Genomic DNA, 27490 nt, shown 5'->3' on the forward strand with positions numbered 1-27490 from the left:
CGGGTGGGCTGACAGCTGGGTGGTCTCATGTAGCTGTTTTACTGTGTAAAATAGTGACTATGAGCCACAGTGACACATTGTCAAATTCTTGTGCCTGTAGCTGTGATACCTGGCCAAGTCTGTGCAGCCAATTTTATCGATGGTGCATAATGAAAATAACTAACCTTCCCTGAGGACCATCTTATGTGAAATCCATTCATTGTCTCACTGAATTCCCTAAGCACACTTTTTGGTACATAACAGTCTTAAAATATGAAGCAGGGATAAAATGAAGCTCTGAAGTGTTGAAGCCTTGCCCGAAATCATGCAGTTGGGAAGACGCGGTGCTGGGAGCTAAGCTCGAGCCAGACTACAGAACCTGAAGGGCCCAGCAAGTCCCCTCACCCAGGAACCTGGCCCACAGCCACTGCCAGGTCCTGTTCTGTTTCTATGAGTGCTCATGGGAAAGTGCCAGGGACTTAGCGTAAATATGACTTGATTAAGAAATTCAAACTGGGATAGCCTTTTGTTTGGGACTGCAACCTGGGAGTGAAACTGGCAGTGAAGTAAGGGAGGAAACAGCCCTGGTTGTAAGAACATTTCTAGGGAAGAAGGCTCCCTGATGGGCTGGCATGGGAATCGCTGTGGTTGTGAGCCCCCTGTTGCCCTGTGGGGGTGTGGGCAGGGAAGGAGAGAGACTGTTCAAACTGGTCATAGTCACTACAGTTTGTAAACAGCTGAGTTCTGTTCCCTCACAGCTCAGACACATGCAGGACATGAGGCTGCTTAGCTAATGACCAACAGTGGGTAGCAAAGGCCAAGAGTGGGGTGGGGAGGAGAGATGGGACCACCTTCTAGAAGAACCTCTGCCCCAGGGGTCCAGGAATGTAATGAATGATTGGGGATTCATAAAGGGTTTATATGACCTCATCAGGTAGTTCCTACTTTAAACTGAGAGTCTGGAATATATGGTAAAATACGGTGGAATGACTGCTCTTATTTTAGGTTCTGCAAAAACTTAAACAGATGGATTTCTATCTCCATTATACAAGCACTGCTGGGTAACCTTTAGAGCCATGTGAGGATCAAACGAGTGAGTACTTATTAATACTATTACCATGCTTCTACTGAATTAACACTTCTGCAACAGTATAATGGACACGCTTCTTAACAACTGCCTCTGTAAGAGCTCTTGTAAGTCATAAATAATATTTATAAAGAAAATATATTAAAATAATAACAATTACAGTTACAACATTTATGTTGTTTATAGCGATGTCAGTGTTAGCATCTGCCTCTCATATTAAACAATGCCCAACACTGGATTCCTTAGGAAGTAATGCCAATGCATGTTTGGACTTTTCAAAGTCTTCAGCCCATGAAGACTTTTTACTCACATTGGTCCACCACAGCCAGAATTGCTGTTCCTTGCATGGTGGGCTGCCATGCTGCGATGTCCTGGGCTTTTTCTGGTACCATGCGTCTATACAGGGTAGTCAAGTTTCCACATACCCACTCTGATTTGCAATATATTGTTCTCCAGAGCCAACAGATTGGCCACTGGAAAGAGGCCACAGATAAGGTGGTGAACCCAAACTGAATACCTGTTGAAGGAATGGACACACAACATGGAGTGGTGGATGGATGGAAGGACAGCATCAATTCCTTTACTCCTGTAAAGAGAGAGGGGCAAATGGTGAACTAAATCCCAAAGAGAAAAGACATTCATGGTAATAATAATGTTCAACAGTGAAAGAATCCAAACAAAAGGCAAATATAAAATCTCTCGGAAGAAGACACATTACAACCTGTTTCTTTCACGTATATACCCTTAGTAGGAATAACATATTTAAAAATCTTCAACCAATCATAGTTATTTTCTGGTAACAAACTTGGGAATCTTGAAGCATATTATTCACTCTCAGTGTTGAAATAATACAATCTTGGAAGATGATTTGTCATTGAGGATTAAGAAAAAGAATATTGTGGTTGTATATAAGAATTTAAAAAGGAATAAGGAATGTACTTTTGGGAAAGCTCTGCATAGAGAATGTTGGAGGAAATGCACTGAAAATAGGCAAGTGAGCAAGCTCCCTTGAGTCTGGGAAGGTGAGTGCAGCACATTCAGAGAGTCTATGAAGTTATTACAAGTCACAGAAAGGTATGCAATTAAAGTGTCTTCCTAAGCAAAATATCCTTCTTCAGTAATTTTTATCTTGATATTTCTATGGTCTGTGTGGTCACAGGAAGTCAAAGTTATGGTGGTGGCTTAGAAGTTCTTTTCTCTCTGTCTGTAATTTACAGGGCATTGCTACAGATGGGGCAGCAGAGATCTGCGGTAAGCTGTTCCATGGGGTGGGGGAGCAGTTAGAAATGATAAGGCCAGAGATCTAAAAGACTTTTAGACCCTAACTGGCAGACTTTTAAGTAAACTACCACAGGTATGTAACTAAGACAGTGGATGAAAGGCAAGTTTGTAGTCCCTTTAGTGTTACTGCTCAGTCAAGGGATAGGGACCACTCTGGCCAGGAACGGCAAGACCGTGGATTGGGTGGATGAGTAGGAGGAGCTGACATTTGCTTCTGACCTGAGAGGCAGGGGTGTGTTGCCGAAAAACCGACAGTGCTGGAAAGAAGCCTCATGTCCCCAGCCTAAAAGGAGATGTCATATTCAGGGAAGTCACAGAGAAAGAACCAGAGTTAGTGATGCCACAGGGTCAGCAGCGTGGCAGCAGTGATGTCAGTATCTGTTTCCATAACCCACCTAACCCTACATGAACAAGTCTGCCTACAGGGGGCGGGTAAGTATCAGAAAAATGTGGAGTAGGTGCAGCCACTGGCAAATTGGCAAGTGGACATCTTAATGAAATGCACTGCTCACAGTCACCATATTGGAAAGAGGGCCCCACACTGTCAGATCCCTTTCTAATTCAAGAGAAACTAGAAATTAAGACTTCATTAGCAATCATCCCTGTTCAAACCCAGAAAAGATATCATTTATAATGACAACCAAGGCACAGACTATTCAGAAATAAATTAATGAAAAATGTTAAAATGATTCTGATAAATGACTTAAAAAAGAAAAAAAATGATGATTGAATGAACAATAGAATGCACCATCCTCTTCAGTTGGCAGACTCAAATTTGGGGGACATAGAACATTTTTTCTCCAAAATAAATTTAGTATCTGAATGCAAATTTACTTAATAAACCCGAATGGATTTAAGAAAAATTTCTGAAAGGTGATCCTAAATTACTTCCAGAAATATACACAAATATACAAATAAAATAATGAGGAGAGATGTTTGAATTTGTAATATTAGGCACACTCTGGAAAAGGATAAAATAGGACCAACTGTAGGAGATATTAATCTATGGTCATGGAAACAGTATAGAAATAGTGCACTGAGAGTATGAATGAAATAGAATACATTTCAAGAATAGATGTGGATATTTAAGAGATTTTAGTAATATTATAAAACTGACACTTAAAATCAGTGGATTCAGGTACTGGTGTAATTAACTAAATCATTAGAAGGCCTGGTACATTGTCCGCACTTTTGACATTAAAATAAATTCCAGAAAATTTTTTAATTAAAAATAAAACACTAGAAATAACCCAACATGATTTAATCTGTTCAGATAGTCAAGCGAGAAGAACTTTCTAAAAAGCTTTTGGAACAAATACCAACAAGAGCAAAGGCCTAGCAACACAGCAAGGCCAGAAACGCCCCCTGTAAAACAAAACTGACCCTTGCCCAACCCTCTCTCACTGCCCTGTATTGCTCTCTGATACTTTCTATACTTTCTTCTTCCCTTTAAAGTCCAGTATCTTGGAGAAGTGCCTGCGCTGATGACTCCTCCAGGGCTCAGAGCCCTGCATCCCCCACGGCCCTCACCGCGGCACTGAGAAAGGAGTTGCACTGCCTGTGGCTGCGTGTTTCAAACCAGTGGGCATTTTCAGCTCCTGTTTATTTGATTACCAGGTAGCTTTTGCCGTGGACAAATATTTTCCTCTCAGTGGAATGTTTTCCCCCCTTAATTTTTGTTTTAATTAAATAAATATTAAAAGCCCAGGCAGAAAAGTGTGTGTGCACATATGCACACACACAGATACACACAGATCTGTTTTTTAAAAGCTACCTAAGTGTAGTCCTCCTCCGCCTTTTCCTCAGTTTAGACAATTAGAGGTGGGCTTTAGCCCTTGATTTTATGCCCCACACAACCCCCTTTCTCACTACGCTCCTTTTATTCAGTGTTCAAATCCCTCTTAAGCCAGGTTACAGCCTTCTCTGTGTTGCCTCAACTCGTTTTCTCTCAACTGCACTGCTATTCTTCTTTCTCTTGGTGGACCTCTCTTCTCCCATTTGCCATGTACATGGCCCTTTTCCCCAAGGCCTCGTCTTCAGTCCTCCACCTGGCAGGACTGAATCGCCCCCACAGCCTCACCCACAGCTCCTCTGAGCTCCTGACTGGTGAAACCAGCTTAACAATGGACATCACCCCTTAGATGTCCCATAGACACTTCACACTCCAAATGTCACACACAGAACCATCTCCTCGAAACCAGCTCCTCCCCTTACACTCCCCCTGCAGATCTGCTCTCTGGATGGGTCACTGAAAGTCAACTCAGCAGCTCTGCGGCCCGCCGCCCCGGTCCTGCAGTCCCCACTGCAGCAGTCACCACTTATGCCGCCCATGTCTCTCTCCTTCTGCCCATGGCCTCTCTGCAGGCATGTTCCAATTGTTGTCTGGGTTACCTGGGTTGGTCCCCGAAATATCCTTTCCCCCAAAATATGGGCCTCCCCCCAAAAATAGTATCTTCCATTCTGCTGCCAGAATAACCAGATATTCTGCAACATAAACATTATGCAATTCTCTTACAAATATTCCAATATATCCCTGCTTCCTTAAGGATATATTGAAGTCTAAGCACACAAGGCCCATCGTGACAGAGGCCTTGTGCACCTGATATTCCCACCTATGGATCCTTTGTTCTAGCTCTACTTGTTGTTCTTCAGTCTGGCCAAGCCACTTCATGCTGTGTACACATATATGTCTCTACCTCTCTGCATGAAGTGTCCACTCCCTCTACCACAAAATTGAGAGCTAACTTCCTTTCACCTTTCAAGATTCAGTTCAAATATTTCCAGCTCTAGGAAGTCCAATTTGTGTTCACCTGCTTAGCAATCCATTAACTACTTGCCATGCCTCGCCTGGCCTGGGAAGTGCAGACACCAAGTCTTACCTGTCTTGGTCTCCCCAGCAGTTGATGCAGTGTTTGGCATAGCAGTACTCAATGTTTGTTGGTTGGATAAATGAATGAATCAGTAAAGAGATGAGAGGTCTAAAATCGCCCCCAGTTACTCAGCTGCCATTTTGGAAAGTTTATTCTGCGGAGTTAAGGAAATGTCAGTGCAGGTGGTGGGCAGTCAGAACAGAGGTGAGGGCGTGGGGGAGACAGGCCTGTTCCTGGAGAGTGCAGGAGAGGAGTGGGTGGGAGAGCACTGGAGAGATAGGGAAAGGAGGGGGCGGGTGCAAGGAGATGTTGAAGAACAACTGATATTAAATGCAGTAAATTAAATGGAGAACATAATATATGAAGGGAAGATCAAGTTAACACAGCAAGGGTGGAAAAGGCAGTACCAGAGATGCAGAGCTCTCACTTCATCCCTCACAGCATTCCACTTATGGCACCCGCCCTCTGGGAAGGCAGCGTCAAATTCTTGAGAGACTGGTGTTTGTGCTGTGGGTGCTCTAAGTACAAAACGGTATCTTATGGCTTCCAGATTTTAAGACTGATAGATTATTTCTCTTATGTCCCATGTCTGAGTTCTCAGGCAGCAGGATCATTCACTGGTGGGGGGAGAGATATTGTGGTTAACAACTCAGGGTTACTCTAATAATCTCAAAGGACAGTGGGGAATTCATGAAAACAAATAGAAGAGAAATTTCACTCAGAAAAAACCATTTGCCATATAGAACCTTGTGGGGGCATTGGGGGCAATGTTACCGCCACCTCATCTAATAGTTGTATGTGAGTGTGTTGAAACTCCAAGCTCAAGTCACTTAAACACGTAGGAGAACCAGGGTCCAGGCTGTGGTGCTCCAGACATGGACGGGAAGATGAAAAGTCTGACTACTGCCTCCGACAGGATCACTACAGTCGGGGAGCACAATGGACATGGACACGATCATGCAACATCAAGACAAGAATCAAGTACAATTCATGCCTAGACAGGAGAGCAGATAATCTCTAAAAAGTGGAGGGGTCCCTGTCAAGGCTTGGCAAGAGTCCTTCCAGGCAGAAAAGCAGAGAAAGGTAATTCAGGCGAAGGAGACTAGGGTTGGTGGCTGCGTGCAAGGCCTAACGAAGCACGGGTGGAGGGCTCCAGGGTCATCTATCAGTAGCTGTTCCCCTTCAGCAGCTAAGAGGCATAACTAAAAGGCAGGTGGGGTGTCATTAATGATCATGGGGAAAACTGGGAGGAGGAAACTGAGGTCAGGAGATCACCACCAAAGGCAATTTATTTTAGAGGAACAAAAATAATTCAAAAAGCACTTGGAAATTCTATCTCCCATGAATGAAAAGAACACAAAATAAGTTTCACTCCAGCATTGAATACAGAATAACAGACTTCCTACTCTCAGAAATGGATTGAATTTTCTAATTCGTCAGGGATTATTTAGATAATAGGAAAACGAATAAATCTGAAAAATCTCTCTAGAATAGCTGTTACTCCATCCTGTTATGTAGGGTAGAGTTAGGCTGAATTATTTAATTGGTATTTTAATGAGACTATAAAGTTCTAAAAGCCCTATCAATTTCTCCCAAAAGCGTACAATTTTTCCTTTCATGACATTTATTTGACTTAATTAGAACAATAACTTTTTTCCAAGGCTTTTTTTTGTGTGTGTTAAAATACCTAATGATATGCTGCTCCCAGAATGTTGTTGTTATTATTAATGCTGATAATACCCCCAATAAGACATATTTACCATTATGACTCATTTTGGAATAACAGGTCATTGGCTTAAAGTCCTTTTGAAAATAAGAAGAATAAACGAACATAATTTCTACACCAGGGACAGCAGCTGCACCCTTCATGGAACCTGGTCACTAAACACAGCAAAATCAAAGATGAAACTCAAATCAGACACCAGGCCACAAAGCATAGCTGACTGAAGATGCCACAATATCACCTTTCATTCACCGAGGGAACCAGATGCATTTCTATGTATAATGTATATTTTTAAAAGCAATTATTTTATATATAGAATGTAATTTAGGAAAAAGAAAACTCCATCTGTAGACTTATAAACAGGAAGCACAAAGGGTGCCTTTGCAGACAAGTACCTGCATGCATAAATGCAAAGCCTATTGACAAAAATCCTTTCCTGTCTCCTAAGTTTAAAAAAAAAAAAACTACTTCAAGGCAGTGGTAAGCTGAAAGGTTTCAGATACAAAACGTGCACATCAACAGCCTTCTAGTAGATAAAAGTGCACCATGCATAATAGAAAAGATAACGTTTCCTATGGAAATCTATTTTGAGATGCAACAATTTAAAGGCAACTGAGAGCTCAAAACCAAGTTCAACCAAGAGGAACAGAGCCCAAGCAAATGTACGGAAATGGACAAAGACATTGGAGAAGGAGGGGATCTGTGTTCTACCGATACTCCAGATCAGCAAATTCATCCTGAATTCAAGCCAGTGATGTGTCATGAGGTCACTCAAGGAACCAGGCAGAAACCATCAGCCAGAAGAAATAGGAACAATATCAAAGGCAGGTGTGAGATGTGGAAGGGGTGACCCGGTGCACCTTGCTGCAATGAGGCAGGATGCTCTTGCGGGCTTTCTGTACAGGCTGACTGGCTCACATGACTCTGTTTAGAAGGATATCAGCCAACAGCTGTGCCACACGGGCTACAGCCTGAGCTGAGTCACATCTAGTAACGGTTCTGAGTTCATCCTTAGACGACATGACCAGAAGGATCTGAGAATCAATGGTGGAGACATATCTGAATAAGTATTCCATTTCATTCCTTGGCAGTAAATCTTCAGCTTTGTACAACATAAATATTGACAAAGATATACACAGGCACCCTATTTGAAAGCCTGACTGCATAATTGCATCTAATGGAAAAAAGCGGGCTCCGTTTCGGTATGCTAGGACATTGTTTGGCTTGGTAACCGATGCTTCTGAGACCCAAAGCATACTCTAGTATAACCGACAGCACAGAAATCTCCACTGATGACTTACTCATTTCAGGGTATTCATAAAATAACCCCAGTTTGCTCATGGGATACAGATGGTTTTCCCGTTCCCATCGTGGGTTGGTCTGTTCTGCTCCCGAAATTGTGGCATCATTAGATTCATGATCCAGCTGTCAAACAGATCAAATTATAAGGCAGGATATTATCAGACCAAGGTCATAAAAGTATTACTGATATCTCAAGCTGAACACATCATCTTCCCAAGAATTTAATTTCTTGTTTTCAGGATAAATTTCTTTTTATTGCTGCCTCCCTATCCTCAAATATTGTGAAAACTAGTCCTGACTACGTGCCTTGGGTTTACCAAAATTGTAACGACTACTACTACTTTATCTCCTACCTCCTTTTCAGGTGGGCATTTTAGCTTTTAGAAGATGCCTTCCCTCATTTGTCTTTTTTACCCCCACTTTTCTGCTATTATCCACCATGGCCTTTCCAGTCTGAAAATCGTCAGAGAAAATAAGTAAAAGAAAGAAATACAGGTTCTGTGAGCTGGTGATAAGTGCTGCGGAGGAAAATAAAGGAGAGTGAAGAATGTGTGCTAGGGAGGAGTGGGGATGGGGCAGTGACCTTTGAATAAGGCAAAGACGGGAGCAAAGGGGTTTGCAGAGAATGGGCAGAGGAAACAGTGATCACAGGCCTGGAGGTCCCTCACGCTGGACAGACAGCATGGAGACTGGTGTGGGCCACAGTGAATAGGAAATAAGTGGTGGTTTTGGGGGTGGAGCCTTAGAGGCTGCCGTGAGGATGTGGGCATTTTTCCCTTTGAAGGAATTGCGGAGCCCTGGAGGGTCACCGAGCAAAAAAGTGATACTCTAATTTGGATAGAACAGGTCCATGACCCTAATATAAGCTGAACAAATCAAGGGCCAAAGAAGTGACATGCCACCTCAAATTCAGTGCAGAGCTTGAAAGAAACACAGCCTCGACTCGCAGCCCAATGCTCTGCCCCCTTCTGGATGCTGTCCCACAGAGCTGTCTCTAACATTATGTTTTTTCCTCACTCAGAGGCTTGTGGGCCAACTGAATGCTTCCCCCTTTTTCAAATGGCAATTTGTCCTGAAAGGAAATCAGAGTTGGCAGTGAAACAAGGCATGGACCTGTAGCCTACAGAGCTGTTGTCTCTGAAAGCAACAGGTGGCACGTGGTTTACTCATGGAGTTCAGCAGAAGAGACAGAGCAACAACAGACAACTTAGCATCTGGCTGAGCTTCGGCTGACAGCACTGCACGTTTGGATGGATTTCAAATTTGGACAGTGAGGCGGCTTCACACGAAAGGCAGGTGTATACATCATACATGCCCACACGTCTGTATGCATACACACGTAGACACACACAGAGCATATGATGTGACTTGTAAAGAGCTGCCTCTGCTTGGTTTCCCACGGCCTCTAATTTCAGCATTAACCTTTCATTGGCCATGCTCCCAGGTCTGCTACGAGATTTCTTTGCAATGGAACATGCCCTTCGCTTCACAATCTTTCCCCACTTCTTTCAATGACATTAGGGGAAGAGCAGGGAGCCCTGGGAAATGCTGGGGATATGGAATCGAGATACCGCTGAATCTGAATCCACACTTCATGGCTTATTTGTTATTTAACTTTATTTACATTCAAAATGCAATTGTTGCAGATCTCAGAAGATGATTTACACTCACTGCTATGGCAGAATGTTGTGGTTAGTAGACTCACCACTGGATCCTCTTATTCAACACGTTCTTCCAATATTTCAGATATTACTGTATCACAAATGCCCATTTCTATATTTTGATATCTGCTTTTCAGTATAATTATCTTCCTTCTTTATTCTCTAAATCTTATGGTTTTAAAACATTTTTCTGAGAAGTGTTCCACAGGCACTTTACATATGATAATTTGATAAAGAGATCCTGGAGATCAAAACCACATTTAAATCCTGAGATAAACTCAACTGTGTCATATACATGGCTAGGTTTAGTCTGCTTACTTTGTTACTTCGTTTAGTAATTTTTGTTTCAAACAACAAGATCCTTCTGTATAGCACAGGGATCTACACTCAATAACTTTTAATAGCCTTTAGTGGAAAAGTATATGACAAGGAATATATATATATATAGTCCAAGAATTAAACGAGAATTAACACAATATTGTAAACCAACTATAGTTTCAACAAAAAAAGTTGAAATAAAATTGAGAGATGAAACTTCCACTGCCCAGGCTGCTATGAGGATGAAAAAATTCAAAGCAGGCCAGGTATTAGCAACCCCCCTGACACAGCAAAACCCCATGTGGGGTCTTCCTTTTGAGCAGCACAGGCTAACCGGCTGTGGTCAACTGTAAATAAGGTTGAAGTCACTTAGACCCTTGGCTTGGGATCACCGTGGCCACAGGGGTGGGGGTCACTGTAGCACCTACGAAAATGACGGGGCCAGCCTGCTGCTGAGGCCACTCCCCAGGCTGCAGCCCAGAGCGCTGCAGGCAGGTCTGTGGTCCGGCCGGGGGCGCACAGCTCCACAGCCCCTCGGAGCCCTGCAGTGCGGGTGGCGCTGGGACCGCACTCGTCCATTACCCTCCCTGGCACCCAGACTCGGGATTCTCCTGGGGGAATTTTTCTCTGCCTCATACTTCCTGTCTCAGCCACTTGTGGAATCCAGTCCATGCCCCAGGGAAGAAGGGCTTTTACCCTCTGGGACCCAAATCCATCACGGTTTGGATCCAGAATGAAACTTCCATGTTAACTCACCTGGCGCTCCCTTCTTGTGCTGAACTGCCCTCCCCCGTCGATGGCATTAGGTCATATTAGAAGTCCCGACTTGCTTGTCCTTAGCTAAGACTCTGAGCCTCTTGCTCAGTGTTTCTGAGTGGAATCACTCATCTGTGGCAGAAAAGCTTGGGCTGTCGTCTACCCATCATTGTCCACGGTCTTTTGGGCTTTCTGTTGGTTTAAGGTTCTTGTGCAGGGATATCAATTTGCACATGAGAAGCAACTGTACACATTTTAAAAAATACAGACACTGGATCCTCCCCCCTCTCCTGCCAAGGCTGGAAGCTTTCTCCCTCTAGCAGGGGTTACACAATCATTTGCTTGGGAATTGACCACACATATTGGCATAATCATAGTATATTGCCCTTTACTCTGTGCTTGCCACGTGGCATTTTCTACTTCATGTTGTCTTTGTACCTTCATTATCACATTTAATCCCTGCATTATAGATTATCACCATTTCTGTTGAGGACACTCCTACTTGCTAATCTTGAATACAAGTATCTTTGATTCTCTTAAACTATTTCATTCCTGAGTTTCCTGTTCCTGAATTTAAAGAGTGAATTATGGACGCATGTATTTAAGATTCTCTTATTATATGTATCTGACTCATCCTCTAACCAAATCATATCTGGAGAAGAGAAATTTTCTCTTTTAAACATTTGCTTTTTCTTATTATATAGTAGTGCATACACACAGTGGAAAATGTAGAAACATATAAAGTAAGAAAATTACAGCCATACATTATCTAAACACCAAAGGACTATGCTATGTCATTTTGGGCATTTAACTATTTTTCTTTATATTTTATCATAAAATTTCCCTAGGAAAGTTGCTTAACCCTGGAATTGTACTAGCCTTTTGTCCAGTACAGAATAACATTCCCAGAAATGACCCCAACATCAAAATAGTATGTGAGGCTGGGAAGGCCACAGGGCACTCAGCTTATTGTCTGAGTCCTACAAAGAATGCTGTTAATTCACTGATGTTACGCATTCGATGCCTGTGAGTCATTCACTCACTCAGCTGGCTCGGACTGAGACCTACTTTATACCAGGTGCCGATCCAAGTGCTGGGGAGACCCCAGAGGGAGCCTGGATCACGGCATCACTGTCCTTAATTTGCTCCCAGAATCCTACTCAAGAACCCTACATGGGATGGGGGGGCGGAGGCAGGTGAGATATGGTGAAATTCATTTCATTATGTTCCTTTAGACATATTTAAAAAGCATGAAAATAGTCGCTAATTTTGGTAAGTTTTCTTTTCCTTTCCTATGTATTTTTGAGGATGGGTATAGTTTTGGTGCAGCAAGAGTAATTGATAGATCTTTGGTTTGTTAGGATTTTATATGAAAAATTAAGAAGGAAACTGCACTTATACAAAGAGAAGAGGCAGTGAGGAAAAAACAAGCCACCCTCGAACTTGGCTACAATTCAGAATTCCTGGTTTTCAAAAAAGGGAAACATAATTCAAAATAAATTCCCTAAATATTTTAGCCCATAGTAGAAATACATGGAGGCAAAGTTCAGCTCACTGGAACCTAGAACAATGTGCTTACTTAAGCGAAGGTATAAACAGACCACAGATACTATAATGCATCCTTTATTTTAAACTAGTTCATGTGAGCAAGTTTCATTTCACATAAATTGCTAAGTAACAGTTTTGGAAATATATCCTTCTTGATTGGTAAAAATAGCTCATGGATTACCAGATTCAACAAAATTTAGTATTAAATAATTTACTTATTTCCTTCAGGAAATTCTTTTGTGTAATCTGAGTTAAGTGTTTCCTCTATCTGATCTATTACTTTTCACAGAGAAAAGTAGTATTATTTGCACATGACCTACTTTTACTCCTCTGGAAATATCTGACTGTGAGCTCAGGTTAAGGGTTGTCTACTGCACAGTAGGGAAAAAAAAGTTTCATTTCACAGCGGAGATCAGAATCATTTTTTTGAGGGGCATGGTGAGCTGGGGGACAAGGGAAATGCCTTTGTTTCGAGACAGACCCCAGGAATCCACACTGAAGCTGAAAGATGAAGCCCTTGTGAAGAAATGTGGAAGGACACACTGACACGAAAATGTGTTCACTCTGCAAAAACAGAAAGAAAGAAAGAAAAAATAATTTAACTGCCCTATAAAGAGAATGGACAGAAACTTGGTAATAAGGGAGAGAGAAGGAAGGTTAAGAAAGGGAGGAGAAACAATGAAAGGAAACTTGGATGCGGTGGGCAGAATACCAGGTTTCTGGAGCCTACAATGAAGGATGATAAGAAAAAAAGTACAGTTTAAAAAAAGTTACAAAGTTTAAAATAGTTTAAAAATTAAAAAACAAAGTTAAAAAAATAAAATTTTATAGTGGCATGGAAGATTTTAAAATGATGGTTTTTTATTTCAAAATTCAAGTTGTTTGAGTTTCTCCCCCATGCTACAAACAACAATAACACCTGCTTGTGTAAGTGGTTTTGGGGGACACCACAGAGAGGGACGAGCTCTGCAGTTAGGTTGGCCAGGAGCATAATGCTGGTGTGGAAGGCAAGACAGAAGAGAGATCAACAGTTTCATGAAAACAGATACTCAAAGCCAGAAATTATCTTAAAAAGGTTAGTGTGGTAGGCAGAAAAATGTTCCCCGCCAATATGTCTATGTCCTCATCCACAGAACATAGGAAGAGGTCAGATTCCCTGGCAAAGGGGCCTATGGTTGCAGATGTGGTTAAGGTTGCTAACCAGTCGACTCTAAGAGAGACCAGCTGGATTATAGATTTGGGCTCAGTGTAATCACCAGGGTCGTTAAAGGAGGAAGAAGGAGGCAGAAGAGGGGAGAGAGGAGAGGAGATCTGACCACAGGTTCAGAGTCAGAGGCACACAACCATGCTGACCTTGAGACAGAGAAAAGAGGTCACAGGCCAAGAGACGCAGGTGGCCTCTGGAAGACAGAAAAGTCAAAGATACAGTTTCCCCTGAGGCCTTCAGAAACAGCCGTGTCAACACTTTGACTTCATCAGGCTTCTGCGTTCAAGAACCCTACAAGGTTAAATTTGTGTTGTTTAGTGGAGACTTTTTCTTTTTTCTTCCTACTACCATGATGTTTGGGGATACTAGTTACAACAGCAACAGAAAGCAAATACAGTAAGCTCCTTGAAATGTTCAGAAATTGCAGATAACACTGGACTGTCCACTTTGATGTGGGATTGGGCTTATGTGAAAATCAAAAGGACAGTGTGACCTTTGCTAACATCTGCTTTTCTCATTTTTAGGAAGAGAACAGTAAGTCAAAACCTCTGTTGTTATTATTTTAGACAGTGTCTCTTAAAACATTATGTAACCCTGTGCCTTAGGACCCTAAGAGAGTCTCTGTTCTTAGAAGAACCTGGATTCAGAGAGATAGGGTCTTACATCTGAGTCCCACAGTGGTCTCTTATTGGCAATGAGAGCTTGGGCAAATCAGTTACCCTCTTTAAGCCACAGGATCTTCATTTGCAAAAGGAAGATAAGAATAAGGATTGTTTGGGTGATTAAATTGTACACACACACACATGCACACATACATATATGTACAACATTTAATACAGTGACTAGCACATACTAGGCACTCAACAAATTCCTGTTATGGATTTTTAAATGCATATATAAAAGGAGGAGAAATTTGCAGGAAGTTGTAGGAAAACTTAGTTCATGGCCCCAAAAAGGGCTCTGATCAGTCAGTCCCCAGTGCTGTGCTAATAAGCAGAGACTATAGCACTTGAGGATTTATGTTAAACATAAAAAGGAAGGTATTTAAACATAATTATTAAACAGCAGGTACATTTATAATGTTGGCTGGATCATCTTATCTGGAGAGCTTTAATAAGCAGAGAGTCTCCCCTGTTCTAGAGATGGCCACGCAGGAAAATGACGTGGGTGGGTGGGCCGTTCTCACCCCAAGATCACATGACTGAGTACTCACGGAAGTAACACCTCTTGTATGTTATTCCAGATGGACTGTCCTCCCATGATTATTGTCAGCTGTGTCATCAGTTCAAGGAGACAGCCACTTGAGTCACACTGGAATATTAGAAAGAAAATCTCATTTAAATTTTGGATAGCTCTAACATGAAATAAAGTCATTATTTTATGCCTAAAATATCTAAGGAACAGAGAGTAAAGACACTCTTCATTGGGCAACTAAGAGAAAACCTGAAACAGGTTAGACTGTCAGAACACAAAGCTGTATTCACACCTCTTCATTTCTGTATTTTTACAGCCAATACACCAGATCTCACAGATAAGTCACAAATCTGCCCTTAAAGAATGTGTTGTAGAAACACGAGGAGTAGTAGTTGACAAAGTGGAACAAGAACACCTTCATGGCTGGGTTGTTCTCATAGTCAGTCTGGTCCTTGGGAGCTCTGCAGCTAGAATAAAGAAAAGTTAAGTCTGCAAAATTGTGAACGGCTTTGAGACCCTAATCAAAGCCACGGACACATGAGTTAACACGCTAAATATGTATATATATATATATATATATATATATATATATATATATATATATATACACACACAATTCACACTGTTTTCATATCAGCTCTTTTGAATTTCTTAACATATCCACTATGTTAATTCCAACTGTACACACTGTTGTAAGAGTTTCTCCCACTAAGAACGAAATATCCCACAAGGCAAAAAAAAAAGTCACCCGTTCCTTAAAATTTATAAGCACAAAAGTATCTAATGGGCAAGAAATTTCCTTTGTCAGGTGTAATTTGAAAGAAAGCTACTTCTAAACATCCTGCTAAATAATATTCTCTTGTCTCCCTGAACGGCAGTAAGGTAGGACTATTGAAGAAGACAAACAAAACACGGGGCAACTTGCTAGAAGCATTTGGGGAACATAAAACGGGTCATCCTTCTAGTTCAGAATTTGAATTGGTCTTAGTATTTTCAGAAGATGACAACTGAGCAGACCACTGGGAGAACCACCCAGCCACATGCAACGTGTGGGAAGCACTTAACTTAGGCCGCTAAGCCGCTGGGTGGGATACAAGCCAGAGAGAAGAAACATTTATTATAGAAGTCGCAGCTGATGAGAATAGAGCTACACTAACGGGAACAGCATGGGGGGAAGACATATAACAGTGTGATTACTTGTCCTCTCCGTAACGCACAAGCAAATCTGCCACTGGAACCACGACCCTCTTCCACTTATTTGCAATACAGAGACTATTTACTTTCAACAATAGGGTACATTATCTAACGTAATTGAAATTGTTATTAAGCACTGACATATTTACACAGAGTTTGGACATTCTAAAGCTTCCTTTGTCCCTTTTACTAATGCAAAAATGGAGCTAATTCACTTCTCAAATAGGCTAGAGAAAATACGTTTACACTTGAAGTTAACTAAAGACTGTAATGTACTGCAATTGAAGTGCTTAAAAGATAGTCTCTGTTTTGACCTGGTTCTAAAACTAGTGTAGAAATTATCTCAGCTGCAGGAGGACCTTACCAGAGTCAGTCATCATGATTGCCACTTTCTCATATATGGCGTTCAGGGTCACCATGATGATAAAACTGATGAGGGAAGCAGTGATGGGTGTGGCCCACCTGCACAGTCAGGTACTTTTGGATTGGGTCTGTTCCATTCAGGTTCTTGGGAAGTTTTGCAGAAAATACAATGAACACTGAAAGTCCTTAGACAATGATCCCAATAACTGAAGCAATGGTCAACAGGACCTGACAACCCAAAAACCCAGCAGCATAAGACTCACTAATGATCATATTTTTACACAGAAAACTTGCCCCCAACCCAGCTTAAACAGAAAACATGCATGTGTTGTAAACCCCACATAAACGTGAGAAGTGATATAAATCGCACGTAAATGCCATGAGACGTGAATATCAGGCATGTTAAATTTTAGGGGAGGAGGAATGAAAGATGTCAAAAAGAATGAGTGCATCCAGTAATGTAACATGCTGACAGCAGGAGCAGCTGTGTGCAGGGCATAGGGAATATATGGGAACTCCACTTTCTGTGAATTTTTCTGTAAACCTAAAACTGCACTAAAGAAGGAAGCCTGTTAAGTATATTTTAATGGGTGAAAATGGGGTAACTGGTGGCATGATATTTTGGAGGGAAGTCTGTGATAGCAGAACCAATGAAAGTATCCCTTCTACATCTGTAGAATTACTTAGGTTATGAACTAGTTGTAACCCATGAAGGGGATATGCTTCCTTTCAAGGGAGAACCTATCACTGATTCAGGGGTCAGCAGGTGCTAGCTATCGTCTTCATTCTGAATAAAACCAGTGAAGCTGTGGACATGCCCTGAGGGAAACAGTGGAAGTGACAGCAGGTCTCTGCTGATGAAAGCTTCACATGCTTTTCATACTCCTTGAGATCCTAAAATGGCAGGTATTCCTACTCCCTGCATTTACATAAGTTTCATGTCCCTGATCCCCTGTAGTTCTGACTGTGTGGACCCAAGGGCAGCGGGGGTGTCTGAAGCATAATTTGCACGTGGCTGATAGGGTTTCAGTTCCTCACTTGGCAGGTTTTTTCCTGCCCATTGAAGAATGCACATTAAAGATCCCATTTTTAAACTGTTTTCCTTCCATCTACCTTCTTGGTCATAGTCCAGAAGCATGTACTCAGTGTCCCTGGCTGCTCCTGATGACTGCCCCAGATAGAAAGCTACAAAGAATGTGAATTTCAGGACTAAGTGAACCACATCATGTTATTTACAGTAACAGCGGGTGGCTGGCTTGCACCTGCAGGGGAGAGCAGAGGGAGTGTTTACAAGCCCCCCCTGGAGCCACACTCCTGCATCTGGATCCCAGCTCCGATGCTAGCTGTGAGGACTTGTGGAAATTTCTTAACCTCTAGGGGCTTCAATCTCCTCACCCATATAATGGGAGGATAATAATAGCAATTTATAGGACCATTGTGATGAGTCAATTAGTTACTAATTGTGAAAACAATTGGAACATTAACCGCAGGCATGTGAAAAACTCTACCTAAGTATTAGCTATGAATATGGTGACCAAAGTCTTTTTTTAATTATTATTTTTTTTTTACATTTTTTATTGATTCATAATCATTTTACAGTGTTGTGTCAAATTCCAGTTTTCAGCACAATTTTTCAGTCATTCATGGACATATACACACTCATTGTCACATTTTTTTCTCTGTGATTTATCATAACATTTTGTGTATATTTCCCTGTGCTATACAATGTTATCTTGTTTATCTATTCTACAATTTTGAAATCCCAGTCTATCCCTTCCCACCCTCTACCCCCCTGTAACCACATGTCTGTATTCTCTGTCCATGAGTCTATTTCTGTCCTGTATTTATGCTTTGTTTTTGTTTGTTTTTGTTTTTTAGATTCCACATATGAGCGATCTCATATGGTATTTTTCTTTCTCTTTCTGGCTTACTTCACTTAGAATGACATTCTCTAGGATCATCCATGTTGCTGCAAATGGCATTATGTTGTCGGTTTTTATGGCTGAGTAGTATTCCATTGTATAAATATACCACATCTTCTTTATCCAGTCACCAGTTGATGGACCAAAGTCTTAAAAAGGCGTTCTTCTTAGTTTTTAAGCCATCAGTTTGTAGAGAAAGCATTTTATTTTCTCCTCTACTCTCTTTCATCATCCTTTCCTTCACAGTTAAGTCTTCATGCTTGTGAAAGGAATAACTTTTTGGTGTGTGTGTGATTAAATGTGAAAATTAGTTAAGGCTGAGAAAAATGTATTATAGAAGGTATATTAAGCCTTCCTCTCTTGTACAGCACATATAGGCCATTTAAATAGTATGCATTTTTTAAAAGTCTGCATAATAATTTTTTAATTATGTATTAAGTAAACATAAAAGTTAAGAATCCTTAAATGCTTACTATTGCCTCAGCACACATCTATTTTTCAAAATCCTCACAATTACCCTGTGGGGAAAGTAATATTATATCTCTTTTACAGATGAGGAAATAGAGCCACGTGGAAATGATGCAATTTGCCCCAAATGAAGCAACTTTTATGTGAAAGTACTGAAATACTCAAAGAGCCCAAAGACACACTAACTGTATAGCACTGTCTCCTACATGGTCTGTAAAATCAATTCTAATTCATTTCAGAACTTTTACAAACTTGAAACATTTCCATTTTTCTTCCAAGCACTTAATGGGTTCAATATTTCTTAAGAAACAGGAAAGCTTTCCATTTTCCTTCCTTAAGTTTCTTATTTATCATCTTTTCTGATCATAAATTTAACATTTGCTCATTAAAGAAAATTTGAAAGCACTCAGTAATGGACAGAACTTCTGTCCTGTATCTGTCCCCAGTCTTAGAAGAGGACCCAGAACTTGCTTTAGGATAAGTAACCTCCCTTTCGTTTTTAGTCCTGTGATTTAACCTCGATTGACCCACTCTTTCTGAAGCACCAGAAGTAGATCTCAGTTGGTTTAAGACAAATAATACCCCTCATTGTATTGGCCTCGCACATGATTGGAGAATTGGCAAATAACCCAGGAAGAGCCACTATTATGTGAGGAGATATGTGCTGGTGCCCATGTGAATCATAAGCTTCCTCTATCAAGAGAGAAAGGGGCCAAAAGGGACCTGTCTTGGTTTGGATGGATGATCTGGGATGCTGCGTGCCTAGAAGCATCATGCTGAGACATCTTTGGACACAGAATGAAGACAGGACAAAAGCAGCCCTTGACATCATCTGGGCTAGAGTATCTCTCCTTGACTGAAGCCAGACCTCAGACTGGAGGTTTTCATTTACAGGAACCAATAAATTCCATGCATCCCCATTTTTTGGTTGTTATTTAAACACATTGGAGATTGATTTTGTCACCTGCAATCAAAAGACCCCAACTCTGAAAATGAATAAAAAATAAAATAAGAATAATTGCTTCGACCTTTAGACATAATTCCTTCAGAACGGTGCATTGTTTGTATATTACAAATCATTTTATATATTAATTTTATCCTCAAATCTATCATAACACTTTGACATGTCATAAAATATTTTCATGGACATACTTTTTCATGACTGCATACTATTCTACTTTGTGAAGGGTTGGAAGAATATTTTGGCTGAGATTTTATATATATATTTATACACATACATATAAAATTATGTCTGTGACTTGCATCCATACTGACTTTTCCCTGCCATTTTGAAATAATTCCTGATTAAAAGTTTTTCAAAGCTGAATTAGTGGATTAAAACATATGAGTATTTTTGACTCTTGATATCAACTGCTAGACTGCTTTCTAAGAAGGCTTGAGGAGTACACCAGAATTTAACACAGCATTGTAAATCAACCATACTTCACAAAAATTTTCCAGTAACTAGGCATGATATTGGTGATCATTGGCATTTCATCCTCATAAACAGAGCTGTGTCACTTGAGAGGTGGAAAACTATTTCATTTTGATGTGCACTGAGTTAATTACCATTGAAGTGTGACATCTATTTTTTCCTTTGTGAATGTGTGTTCATCTTTTCGGCCTTCTGCGCTCCTGAGATTTTTTGATGTTACCTTTGAAGTGATCTGAACTCTCTATGTATTGAAGGAATTAGCCCCTGGTCGGATTTGTAAACAAATAACATCCTCTGGTGTTTTGTTTAAAATTAGGATGCTTCTGATGCATGGAAATCTTTGTATACTTTCCTCTGAAACTTACTGTTCATCTAGAGGCTGTATACTCATCCATATTTATTTCTAGTTTTTTTTTTCTAATTGTGTTACTTTTTAAGTGTTTCTGGAATTTATCACAATATATGGTTCACTGTATGATTTCAATCTTTTCTTTTCCCCCCAAGTAGCTAACAAGTGTTCTATTCACTGAATAACCTTTATTTATCTCCCTGATTTGTAATGCCTTCCATCTCTTATATTAAATTATTATTGATATCAGAGCCCATATCTGGACTTCCCGCCCTATTTTCTAATCTGGCTATTCTTGAACAAGTAAAACTCTCATTATCTTATTAATTATTATATTACTAATATTATTTTATTCACAATAAACCCAAAAGAATTTTATAATTTCTGATACTTTGGAGATATGATCTTTTAATCTAGAATCATGTGATTAAAGCACCTTTTATACCTTTCAGTAATTTTTACTTTTATTTTTTGATAGTTCCTACTATCCTTTTGTTAGGCTATTTTTGGATATTTTACCTTGGCTGTTACACTTGGAAAATTTTAGAAATCTTAATGCCTCCAACTGGTCTCTTAATCAGACCCTGGAGAATCCTAAACCACTGATCTGATTTGAACAAATGAGGTGAAAAGAATTGGGTGAAGCACTGTGAGCAGAAGAGACTGTGGAACCTCCAGAGTGGCACGCTGCATTGGCTCAGATGTTCTCTGGAAAAAGTTTTCTCTATGAGACTACATAGTTCCCAGCTTGACTTTCAGTTTTCTCAGCATTTCACATTAGATTTTAAAAGTCTGTGGCAGGTTCTTACCCAGAAATAGAGCACTTGCACAAAGGGTTATATGTATACACTTTCCCCAGGTGGTAAAGGGAACACACTCTTCTTCCTAATTAAAAAAACAAGTTTAGTCAATCAAGGGATTACACCAATGAAATGATATTTTTCCTAACTGGTCACTAAATCCTAAACATAATATAAAAAAATAATAATTTTCAGACATAGCCTCATTGTTTTTAAATACATGGGTTTTTTTCTGTTTTTTTTTCTTTTTCTTTTCTGTTAACGATGTCAAACGCACAACAAAATATGTACAGTGTTCATTTTAATACTATTTTTTGAAAATTCACATGTGAACAGTAAACTGTTTCCCTGCCATGGTCTGAACACCTGACCAGGCCAAGCTTTAAAGCTCTATTCCTTAGCTTGCCTTTGATTTCAGAAGTGACGGTAGTTACAGCTTAGAGTCTGTGCAGGACAGAAAATATCACAGCTGTCTGCAGCTAACTGGTCTCTACTGTGTGTTTCTTGGTTGGACTTTATGTGTTAATTAGCTACAACTATGAAGTTTAAGAATTTCCATTTTAGAGTTTATATTTAGAATTTTTTAAGAGATGAAATCAGTAAGACTCAAGATTTACCTGGATTATAAAACCAGATATAGTATAATAATAGCTGTAACTAAGTACATGGCCCTTCCTCTCTGCCAGGAGGCCTTCCAAGTAGATTCTGTACATTACTTCGACCCGTCTTTACCACTGTCATGAAGAAGCAACTCTCTTATTCTTATTTTATAGGAACCAATGGCACAGAGAAGTTAAGTTGTCCAAGATCACTCAGGAAGTAAGCTGCTGTGTTCAAATATGAATTTAGGCAACTTCATTCGCAAGATCTCACTACCACGACGCTGGCCTCTCTAAACAATGGAGCATGCTTTCGCAAGTAAAGTAAAATACTTCAAGTAAAAAACTAAAAAAAAATAAGGCAATTTTTTAAATAAGGAAGAATGATAAAGTTAAATGAGTCTTCATCTTCAATTTTTCAACAAGCATGTTTCAATGAAAATTTAAACTTATTAGTTGGCAATTTTAAATTTAAACTTGGCAGTTTAAATGACCAAAAAACTTTTCTTCAGTATTTTTTGTATGCTGCCAATATGATAAGTTTTTGTTTTTCAGGACTCAAAAGCATTATGAACATCTAATTTTGTCTTAGTTTCAGCTTTCAACTCTGAATGTACAGTCTTTCACCAACATACGCTTTTACCCACATCTTCAGTTGTAAACAATGGGAACTATTCATAATGGGGATTATTAGAAGCTTATTACATTGTAAAAGACCAATGTCACTTTCTATTGGTAGCTGAACCTCATTTTTGTTCATTTATAAAAAGAGGAGTTTGACCTACTCCCTCCATATCTTTTCAGTGCCAACATTCTGTAGATCTGTGATTCAATTTATTAAATCAATATTTGGAGACATTTTCAGATGATCCTAGTAAAAGCATTTTTTTCCCAAGAGTTATTCATGCTCACAACCTACTGTCCTGTTGCTGCTGACCGCAAGCACCATCAGCTCTAAATTATCTCAGCTGATGGAAAGAAGCAATAATACAGATGACTCAAAAATCATCTTTTCATAGCTCTGGAATGTTGATACAAAGATATATAGTTTTATTTTTTTTAATTTTGCAGCAGGAGTGGCAGCAATAAATTTACATTTCCAATTATGTAAAATGCCTAGCTCAAACACTGCTCAAATACTGATGGCACCTCAACAAATGTTTCCCTGCTTCTTCTACCCTTTCTCTGACTTTAGGATGAGAGTCATGCTTCTTTGTGCACATCCCAATAGGAAGGGGGAGCAGTGACCGGGACTTAGTTCAAGACAAAGGGGCACCTAGTCTACGATGAAAAGGAGGCCGCAATAATGAAGGTGCATGTGAAAAAATGGGAGTCAACTATAAAAACCAATTTGTCTTTCCTTCTACATCTGTGTCATTGCAGCTAATTTATATTTTGCATTTTTTTATTGGTGTTATGAAAGGATACAGATCAATGCCTCTTTTCATATACACTTATACCAGTCTTTTTCTTTTCCCCTTTTTTCTGTTATTATGAAGGAAGGACCTCACTTCCCTTCTGTGTCCACCATTCCAGGCAGTGCTCCTTCAACTTGGCTGCACATTAGAATAACCAGAGGAGCTTTAAAAACTTCCCTATGCCAGAATGCACCCCAGGCCACTGAGTACCATCAGAGTTTGCAGTGATGGAATCCAGGCACCAACATTTTTTAAGGTCCCCTGGTGATTCCAACATGCAGCCAAGGCTGACAAGTCCAGAAGTAAACACACTAAAGTGCATCTAAACAGCACCCGCTTTTCCTGGGTAATCTCATCTATCTCCACGTGGGGACAACGTGCCTCCTATTCTGGCCAGACTTGTTCTTCCTGCTCAACCGTGTCCCATTTGTACTCAAGCACTGCCTGGCGCCGATTCCAGAACTCCAGAAGTAAGGTGACTAACAGAGAGAGAGAACAGCAGAATGTGGATCTTCAGTGATGACTGATGCTTCAGAAATCTGTACTTAATATTTATTACACTTAACACATTGGTAAATGGTTAATAAAATCACATTTTATTTATAGGTGATACTAAAGAGAAAAATGAGTTAATACCTTTTTTTAAGAAAAAAGAAAATGAAGATAATTTATTGAACTTTTGGAAACAGACAAGCTCTCTAGCTCAAGGGAAAGGTATTAACGTGATGGTCAGAGGCAGGTGACTGTCTGATGCTAAAGTACCTGCTTCCAGCATATTGTGCCCACTAAAAACACAAATATTGGGGGGAAGGGTGGGTATATCTCAGTGGTAAAGCACGTTCTAAGCATGCACAAGGTCCTGGGTTCAAGTCCCATTACCTCCATTAAAAAAATTTAAAAAAAGCACAAGTAACTGTCACAATTTAAAAGCAATGCACGGTGCACCCTCCAAGCCTTCTCACATCACTCTGTCTCTTCTGTCCAAAGGATCTGAGGGTGGGGAAGGGGATGAGAATACTTTAGTAGCCCCTGCATTTCTATTTTCCACCACCCCAGTCACACAAACTTAAAATAATATTCTTAAATATGGAAAACTGCCATTTTCCTCAATCATCGGTAATTTTTAGAAATCATCATTCTGTTTTAAGACTCGTAATTTTAAATAGTAGACAAAAACAACATGAAATGTTAATTGAAAATGAGGCTTCAGGGTGAATCCCCTAAGCCCTTCTTCCCACCAGACTGTTACCCCTAGGCCCCAACTCTAGAGAAATTGCAGAATAACCACTGTGTCCTCCACCATTGTACCTGAGTCTCTACAATGCTCTGAGAATAAAGAGGAAAAAGACACAGTCCCTGCTTCCGGGAGCTCCTAGGTGCACAGGACTCATTGTGAAATGATGGCTGAGGAGGCGTGTTAAGAGGGCTTGGATAACAGTCAGCAGAGGGTGCTCGGGGCAGGGAGCCGGAACTGTAGCCAAGGCTCTCCCAGAGGAGAGAACCACTGTGGTGAGCTCTGAGATGCCCTAGAATTGATCAGGTGAACTTATAATGTTAAGGCCATTTCTCCCTGGGGAGCTGCACATGCAAAGGAGGGAGGCCAAAGAGAGCCAGGTCCCTTCCAGGAACTGCAAATAGTCTAGAAGCGAGCACAGGGTGTGGGAGGCAGGTGAGGCAACCAGGTGGAGAGATCACAGGGGCACATCACAAAGGGCTCTGTGTGCCTCCAAGGTAGAGGAGACATGCAAAGTGATCTAGAAAGAGACAAGATAGAGGCAGGGAGGACTATTGGCAGGTTCATGTGAAGGCCTGCTGAGGCCCTGCCAGGAGGAGAGAGAAGAAAACATTTCAGCAGGTGGACGGATTGGCCACAGGTGTGATGGAAGGGCAGGAAGGGGACAAAGATGCCGACCAGCTTTCTGGCTTTGGCAGTGTCTAATTTATAATGCCATTCCCTGAAATAAGAAAGGCAGGAACCTCCTAGAGGAAAACATAGGCAAAACATTATCTGACATACATTTCAAAAATTTTCTCCTAGAAAAAATAAAAGCAAGAAAAAACAAATGGGACCTAATGAAACTTACAAGCTTCTGCAGAGCAAAGGAAACCAGAAATAAAACAAGAAGAAAACCTACGGAATGGGAGAAAATTTTTGCAAGTGAAACCGACAAAGGCTTGATCTCCAAAATATATAAGCAGCTCATACGACTCAATAAGAAAAAAATAAACAACCCAATCCAAAAATGAGCAGAAGACCTAAACAAGCAACTCTCCAAGGAAGACATACAAATGATCAAAAAGCACATGAAAAAATGCTCAATATCACTAATTATCAGAGAAATGCAAATCAAAACTACAATGAGGTATCACCTCACACCAGTCAGAATGGCCGTCATTCAAAAATCCAAAAATGACAAATGCTGGAGAGACTGTGGAGAAAGGGGAACCCTCCTACACTGCTGGTGGGAATGCAGTTTGGTGCAGCCACTATGGAAAACAGTGTGGAGATTCCTCAAAAGACTAGGAATAGACTTACCATATGACCCAGGAATCCCACTCCTGGGCTTGTACCCAGAAGGAAATCTACTTCAGGATGACACCTGCACCCCAATGTTCATAGCAGCACTGTTTACAATAGCCAAAACATGGAAACAGCCTAAATGTCCATCAACAGGTGACTGGATAAAGAAGACGTGGTATATTTATACAATGGAATACTGCTCAGCCATAAAAACTAACAACATAATGCCATTTGCAGCAACATGGATGCTCCTGGAGAATGTCATTCTAAGTGAAGTAAGCCAGAAAGAGAAAGAAAAATACCATACGAGATCACTCATATGTGGAATCTAAAAAACAAAAACAAACAAAAACAAAGCATAAATACAGGACAGAAATAGACTCATGGATAAAGAATACAAACTTGTGGTTACCAGGGGGGTAGAGGGTGGGAAGGGATAGACTGGGATTTCAAAATTGTAGAATAGATAAACAAGATTACACTGTATAGCACAGGGAAATATACACAAAATGTTATGATAAATCACAGAGAAATAAATGTGACAATGAGTGTGTATATGTCCATGAATGACTAAAAAATTGTGCTGAACACTGGAATTTGACACAACCTTGTAAAATGATTATAAATGAATAAAAAATGTTAAAAAAAAAAGAAGGGCAGGAAGAGGGGCAAGTCATGAGAGGAGACAACTGATTCAGTTCTGGCTGGGTGCCTGTGGGCTCCAGGAGAGATGTGCAGTAGGCAAATAAAAGTCTAGAAATCGGGAGAAAGTTCTAGGCTGAGCCAAGTAGTTTTCCTGTTTCAAGAGGCTAATTGGTGTGAGTGGACAAGCTCACAAGAGGTGTATAGGGATAGCCCTCCTGCATATGGGATGCATTTGGGAGCCTTTAAAAAATAGTGCACCACAGCCTGGAGTGGGGCCTTTGTACTGTTTATTATTTTTTAAATACTTCTTTTATTTTTGTGGGGAGTATTGAGCTTTATTTATTTTAATGGAGGTACTGGGAATTGAACCCAGGACCTCTTGCATGCTAAGCACGTGCTCTACCACTAAGCCATACCCTCCCCACCTTTTTTTGTTTTTAGACGTTAGCTCTACCCAGCAGTTAGGGTTGAGAATCAACCTGCAGAGAGCAGAGAGCCTTGGGGTTAGAGAACAAGGAGAAGCTGCCCAGAGCCCTGTAGACCCCACCAGGGGCAGCCGGAGATGCAGGGAGCCTCGGAAGGGCTATGAGGAATGTGAACTCAACACTCCCCAATGGCAAAGACGTCAAACATGTTTCAAGCACCCACTTCCCAGCAGTGTTTGTTCTGACTTTACTAGTATTCCAGTAATACTGAGTGAGAATAGAAATTATCTGGACACAGGGATCAAATTCAAATGCTGATTATGACCATTCTTAGTTGCATGATTACTGATTAAAAATTACTCGTCTGCCACGTGTAAAACGGGGGACCTAGCACAGTGCTCGTGGGCTGCTGTGAGCGTAATGAA

General features: G+C 40.5%; 1 long non-coding RNA gene across 1 annotated transcript in view; it reads right to left on the bottom strand.

Annotated features, from left to right (window-relative positions):
• Positions 1-14861: 14861 nt before the first annotated feature.
• The window catches only part of LOC140690735 (uncharacterized), a 30330-nt gene continuing 17701 nt past the window's right edge, over positions 14862-27490 (bottom strand). Inside the window, exon 3 of the long non-coding RNA XR_012066013.1 lies at positions 14862-15043. This is a non-coding gene — a long non-coding RNA (uncharacterized lncRNA). The remainder of the gene's footprint in view (positions 15044-27490) is intronic.

Source organism: Vicugna pacos, chromosome 31 (genome assembly GCF_048564905.1).
Source record: "Vicugna pacos chromosome 31, VicPac4, whole genome shotgun sequence".
NCBI lineage: Eukaryota > Metazoa > Chordata > Mammalia > Artiodactyla > Camelidae > Vicugna > Vicugna pacos.